The 6,000-nt window shown below is 43.4% G+C and overlaps 1 protein-coding gene across 3 annotated transcripts in view; it reads right to left on the reverse strand.

Annotated features, from left to right (window-relative positions):
• ARHGAP40 (Rho GTPase activating protein 40) overlaps nucleotides 1-5,318 on the reverse strand; it is a 447,044-nt gene extending 441,726 nt beyond the window's left edge. For 2 of the 3 annotated variants that reach the window (XM_078652147.1, XM_078652146.1), the window contains exon 1: nucleotides 5,215-5,318. The gene's annotated coding sequence lies outside the window, so the exon portion shown is untranslated. The remainder of the gene's footprint in view (nucleotides 1-5,214) is intronic. The other variant, XM_078652148.1, reaches the window with a different exon arrangement.
• Between the last annotated feature and the right edge of the window lie 682 nt (nucleotides 5,319-6,000).

Genomic DNA, 6,000 nt, shown 5'->3' on the forward strand with positions numbered 1-6,000 from the left:
AGCAGCAAAGAACAACTTTACAAACTTTAATGCAATACTGCAATTCACGAGTGGGTAGATCTGTCTGTTGTAATGGAAATGTGTTTGTTTCACTAGTCACACAAATCCATGTTTATATCACAGGCTCTGTTCCTAATTCAGCTCTTTTTTCGGAAAAATTGTTCTGAAGCTAGCAGTTATACAATATCTTAATTTACATTTGTTCTGAAGGGTTGCTTTCAGATGAAAAATGGTTCCAGAAGCCCCACAGAAACAAAAATAAACTAACACTGATGAGTAGTTTTCTTTACAATATGTCTTTTTTTTACTTCTGACTGTAATTTTGTTTTTCTTTTACACAAGCTATATTTTACTTTGGGGGGCAAATACAGTATTAATGCAATTAGATTCACCTGCCTTCATACGAGACAAGATACCTAACTTTAGCTGAAAAATATTCTGAGGACCATGTCCACTGGTGGTCCTCGCAGGGTAGCAGGTGCAACCCGGGTTGCCCCTGTTCCAGGGAGAGTGCATGCCAGAGGTGCTGCAGTGGGGCCTGAGGGCGCCAGCACAGCACCCCTGCCTGCTGTGATTGTGTTCACTCCTTCTAAAAATGCCCCACTGTGGCAAACAAGTGTTTATAATGCTTGAAAGATACTCCCCGTACTATTCCACGTGACCTAATATTGCCTCCAAATGAAACGCAACAAATTAAAAACACACCTACTTACCTACCTACCTCCCTGGCATGTCTTCTACCTGCATTGAGTTTTAGATATTTAGCTAACAATGCCTTGCCCTGTGGGATACACATTTTTCACTTTCTCATTACAAGTGTGTTTTTTTTTTTAATCCCAGCATGATAAGTGCTGTTAGCTAAACATTCGAAACTGGGTAAAGGTTTCCAACGGCATGGATCCAGCCAAGAGGTAACAAAGGCGCTTTGATTCACATCACCGAATAAAGCAGGCATTGTTCTTAGCGTTTGTTATCTCCCCAAGGAAAAATCCAAATAGCTTTAGTGCACTGAACTCACATTCCACACAAAACAGGTGCACAGCTCGTAGAAAAAAAGTGAGCTTCGCTTCTTCATAACACGGGTAGATGGCGAGAAACAGCAAGTACAGCCCAGGAAGCAGCAGTGCAAGCTTCCCTAACAAAACAACCTAGGGGGAAGCACTGCAAGCTTCCCTCCTTTAAAGAACAAGAAAAGCCTAGAAAGCAGCAGTGCAAGCTTCCCTCCTTTACAAAATAGGTACAGCCCAGGAAGCAGCAGTGCAAGCTTCCCTCCTTTACAGAACAAGAAAAGCCCAGGAAGCAGCAGATTAAGCTTCCCTTCTTTACAGAATAAGTAAAGCCCAGGAAGCAGCAGTGCAAGCTTCCCTCCTTTACAGAACAAGAAAAGCCCAGAAAGCAGCAGTGCAAGCTTCCCTCCTTTACAGAACAAGAAAAGCCCAGGAAGCAGCAGATCAAGCTTCCCTTCTTTACAGAACAAGAAAAGCCAAGAAAGCAGCAGTGCAAGCTTTCCTCCTTTACAGAATAAGTAAAGCCCAGGAAGCAGCAGTGCAAGCTTCCCTCCTTTACAGAATATGTAAAGCCCAGGAAGCAGCAGTGCATGCTTCCCTTCTTTACAGAATAAGTAAAGCCCAGGAAGCAACAGTGCAAGCTTCCCTCCTTTACAGAACAGGTAAGAATTCGAGAACCAGCAGTGCAAGCTTCCATCCCAGGGGCGTAGATTCAGGGAGGGTGCTTGGGGTGTTATACCCCATAATACATGTATGTTATAGTAAATAGTTGGGTACAGGTGCTTTAAGTTGGGTATTTTGAGGTACTTGGGTTTTTTACATACACAAACAAAAAAACACACACTCGGCTCAGCTTTTTTAAAGGTCTTAAAATGGGTTCTTTTACAAAATATTCGTTTTTAAGTACCCCTAACAATCCGCTCTCCTCTTCCTTTCTACTGATCCTTAAGCCCCCCTCATTCCCTGCTTCTTATATAATGTATTTTAACCAGCGTGATTTTGGGAAAATCTGAAGCTCACACCCTCCAATCTTCCTGCCCAAGCTACGCCCCTGTACCCTCGTTCACAGAACAAGTAGAGCCCAGGAAGCAGCAGTGAAATCTCCTCTCCTTCATAGAACAAGTACAGCCCAGGAATCAGCAGAACAAGCGTCCCTCCTTCATAGAATATTACAGCCCAGGAAGCAGCAGTGCAAGCCTCTCTCCTTCACATACTAAGTACAGCCGAAAAAGCAGCAGTGCAAGCTACTCTCCTTCACAGAACAAATACAGCCTAGGAAGAAGGTAAACAGCCATAACAACGCGGGCATTACCCCGCGCTGCTATTACAACGCTGCTTTTACAACGCAAGTACTTACAATGACTTGCGCTGGAGGGCGCTGTTGGATAGGGTATAGTTTAATTTTCTATTCCAACACCTTCCCTACTGTAACGTGGGCTGGAGTTGGAATAGAAAATTAAACTATTCCACTATCCAGCGCTTACAGCGCAAGTCGTTGTAATGACTTGCGTTGTAAAAACAGCGTTGTAATGGCACGCGGGGTAAAAGCCCGCGTTGTAATGCCATACAACCAGGAAGAAGAAGTGCAAGTTTCCCTCCTTCACAGAGAATGTACAACCCAGGAAACAGCGGTTCATGCTTCCCTTCTACACAGAACAAGTAGCGATCGAGAACCAGCAGTGCAAGCTTCCCTCCTGCACAGAACAAGTACAGCCCAGGAATCATGGGAAGTAGCAATGCACGCTATCCTACCTCACAGAAGAGGAAGAGAAAGATATAGAGAAATATAGATCGGTAACAGTGAATTAAGAGGATGTTTTTCACAGAGGGGCTCTGAGTGACATAAAATAGACAAGAGCAAAGCTCGAGTTGCCTCTGGTATATCTCAGAACCCGGAGGTGAAAAACATCCCCAAAACTCACTTTTTACCCATCTATAATTTTATGTTATGTATGGCCCCCTCTACCCCCCGACCCCCAAATCACCGACACCTGATTTTAACTGCTATGCAGTGGCAGAGGAGTAATGGGGGAGCCATACATAACATGGCATCTGTCACGTATCCCTGGACAAAACCAAATACCCTAACCATTCATCCCTAACCAACCTCATCACCTTCCCTGCCCTCATTCTCTTGCCTGCAGATGTGATTTCTGCTTTCAGTCAAAGCCGACAAGCAGCACTCCACTGGCAGGCTCTCAGAGAGCCCTGGCAGCCTAGCCTGGAAGAACTTTATGATGCAACAACAGTGGGTAACAAGTTTTGTTATCAATTGTTGCTACGTCATAGCATTTAGTTATGAGATTTAGAAACGGATACAGCTTTGTAGAGCTTGGTGGATGTTTATTTATTTATTTTATTTATTTGAACAGTTTTATATAGAGCTGGCTAGAGCCGAAGGTATCAGAGCGCTTTACATAAGGTTACACAAAATTACACAGTACATTAGATTCGGGTAACATCAGTTGCTAGAAAAACATTTCAAGAGCATGGTTTCGAAGAAGGCTAAGGGGGTAGGGAAGGGGGGTAGGGGAAGATAGTTCAGGGAGACGACGGAATATCTGCCCGAAGACCAGCTAGGTAGGTGACGGCAGAGGGGGAAGTCCAAAGCCCATCTCCTCTTTACCTATCAGGTACCTCCACCAAGCAACGGCCAGAACGCTAGGTCTCTGTGGGAAAACAATTAAAAGAGCAAAGCGAACTGGGTAAAAGTAGAGTAGAGGGGAAAGGGTAGGGTCAAGGGGTAGGAGGGAGAGAACGATGGGGAGACGATGGAAAGTCTGCCCAAAGTCCGGTTGGGTAGGTGAGGGCAGAGGGGAAGTCCGCGGCCCATCTCCTCTATAGCTATCATGTAGCTCCACCGGGCATCGGCCAAAAAGTAAGGTCTCCATGATTAATTACTTGAAACCTGTGCACTGAGGTAGAAGTATTCTATAAGAGTTTTTATGGATGGCAATGGCTGTGTAGCAGTGTATGGCAGTTCAGGATAGAGGTATATTTTCTGAGCTCCTAGTCCTGGGTCAGTAGTGCATGAAGTAAGTTAAGTGCAGTAAATGTCTCAGTATTGAGGTAACAGTGGATGGGCCAGATCTGTATAGAGTTACATCATGAGAGCCCTGCGAATTTCAGTGGCCTGGTCAATGATATATAATGGAAATCAAGTGAGTCACATAAGTGAAGAGTGAGGCAAAGAGTATCTTTAGTCAAAGTCTGAGGAAACCCTGCATTAACTTTGAGTGCAGGGAACAGTGCCCTAAATTAAATCCATGATTATGTTTGCCCACGGCTACCAACATCCGAAAGTTAAAATAAGGGCACAATAGACAGAAAAGTGCAGAATATAAACTACTTAATATTCTCCAAGACACATTTTTATGGGACATTTTACTAACACCGATAATTTGCCATCTCTACTGTAACAATGTTTGACAATAAAAAAAATTCGCGCTATAATACATTAGTAGTCTGGCGAGCGTCAGGCAGAAATAAGAAAAAAATGTGTCACAAAAACAGGAAACGTTTGGGGCTAAACAATAGATGCTTTGTTCCCTAAATAGACAGGATTGCCAATTATGCTATGACACATTTCTCAACACTAGTGAAGCCAAGTTGGGAAACTGTATTGAAGCAAGGACTTTTTTTTAATGAAAACTAAATTTTAAAAACGAAATATGGGAATACATCTAATTTTTGTGGCAAAATAAGATGGGGCAATTTCATGCCTAGCATATTTTGAAATGACAAGTGAGGATGGTTCACCGCCCAATTTAGGATTTTAATTTCCTCTCTTGTTCTTTAAAAAATTTCTTTGGGGGAAAAGCTCACATATTTATAACTAAATGAGCCAATAAAAAGTCCGTTGTGCTCAATTTAAAGTTACACAAAAAAACGACATATGCAGAAAAGAGGCACAACGAAACTTGTGATTGGTACAGACGGGACAACACAAGCACTCACTTTCCACTCAGCTCTCAGTGTCACACAGGCCAGCAGGAGGCACTGTCAGACCAAAAAGATGCCCTAGCAACGGTCACCAAGGCCGTTAACAACGGGTCAGTTGAAACCCAGCTCCTGTTGTTCAGGCGGGTAAAACATACTGAAGCCACGAGAAGCGAGCACGTAACATCCCGCTGTTAACCGTCTGTTTGAAAAACGTCACCCCACTACGTGCCCTTAGGTTTTAGGATGTGGCTTTTCCTCTCCTTACCTGATCCGCTCCTTCCCTGATCCGCTCCTTCCCGCCTTTCTGCGCGAGCCTGGGAGTTGCCTGCCGCCTTGGCTCCACGGCAAGCAGAATCAGCAGCCGTTATGGGAGCGGGGAGGGATGACGTCTGGTGTCCCTGGGCACTCTCCCATCTGCTTCTAATTGTTTCTGCTCCAAGGGAAAGGAGGGGCCGGGGCCTGCCTGGCCACTCTGTTAAAGGAGCCCTTTTGTGTGGCAGCAAGACCTCAATGAATAAGCCTGCCTCGTCCAGCGTTCAATCTAGTGCAGAATTTCCTCAAACATTGTGGCTCCAAAAAAATCTATTGTCTGTTTGAGCCCTTGCTATCAATCATATTACAAAGAATATATTTGATATTTCGAAATGTACAGCCTTCCTGTAATGGACGATTGCATGTGACATAAGTGCAGGCAGAAAAGTCATACAATGCTTTGACCCACAGTATTATTTTTGTTTCGATTTAGGAGCGTGTACTTTTGTTTTTTAATAATATAAACTTCACAATTACAAGTACCAGAAAACAACTGAAAAAGAAACGAATGAATGACAGACAAGCCTGACAATGTCAAGTCTGACTCTGTTTTGGAACTGAAAACAAATTTCTTGTGAACTGTGAAAAAATGCACATTTCAATCAAACGCACACCTTTATATATGTAACAATATATAGAAATTTGGTTTCAGTTCCAAAACAGAGTATATATATATATATTGTGAAAATCTCAATTTTACCATGGCAGTTTCATAAGGCCACCAGTCCAGTGTTTTCTT

This window comes from Lissotriton helveticus, chromosome 7 (genome assembly GCF_964261635.1).
Source record: "Lissotriton helveticus chromosome 7, aLisHel1.1, whole genome shotgun sequence".
Lineage (NCBI taxonomy): Eukaryota > Metazoa > Chordata > Amphibia > Caudata > Salamandridae > Lissotriton > Lissotriton helveticus.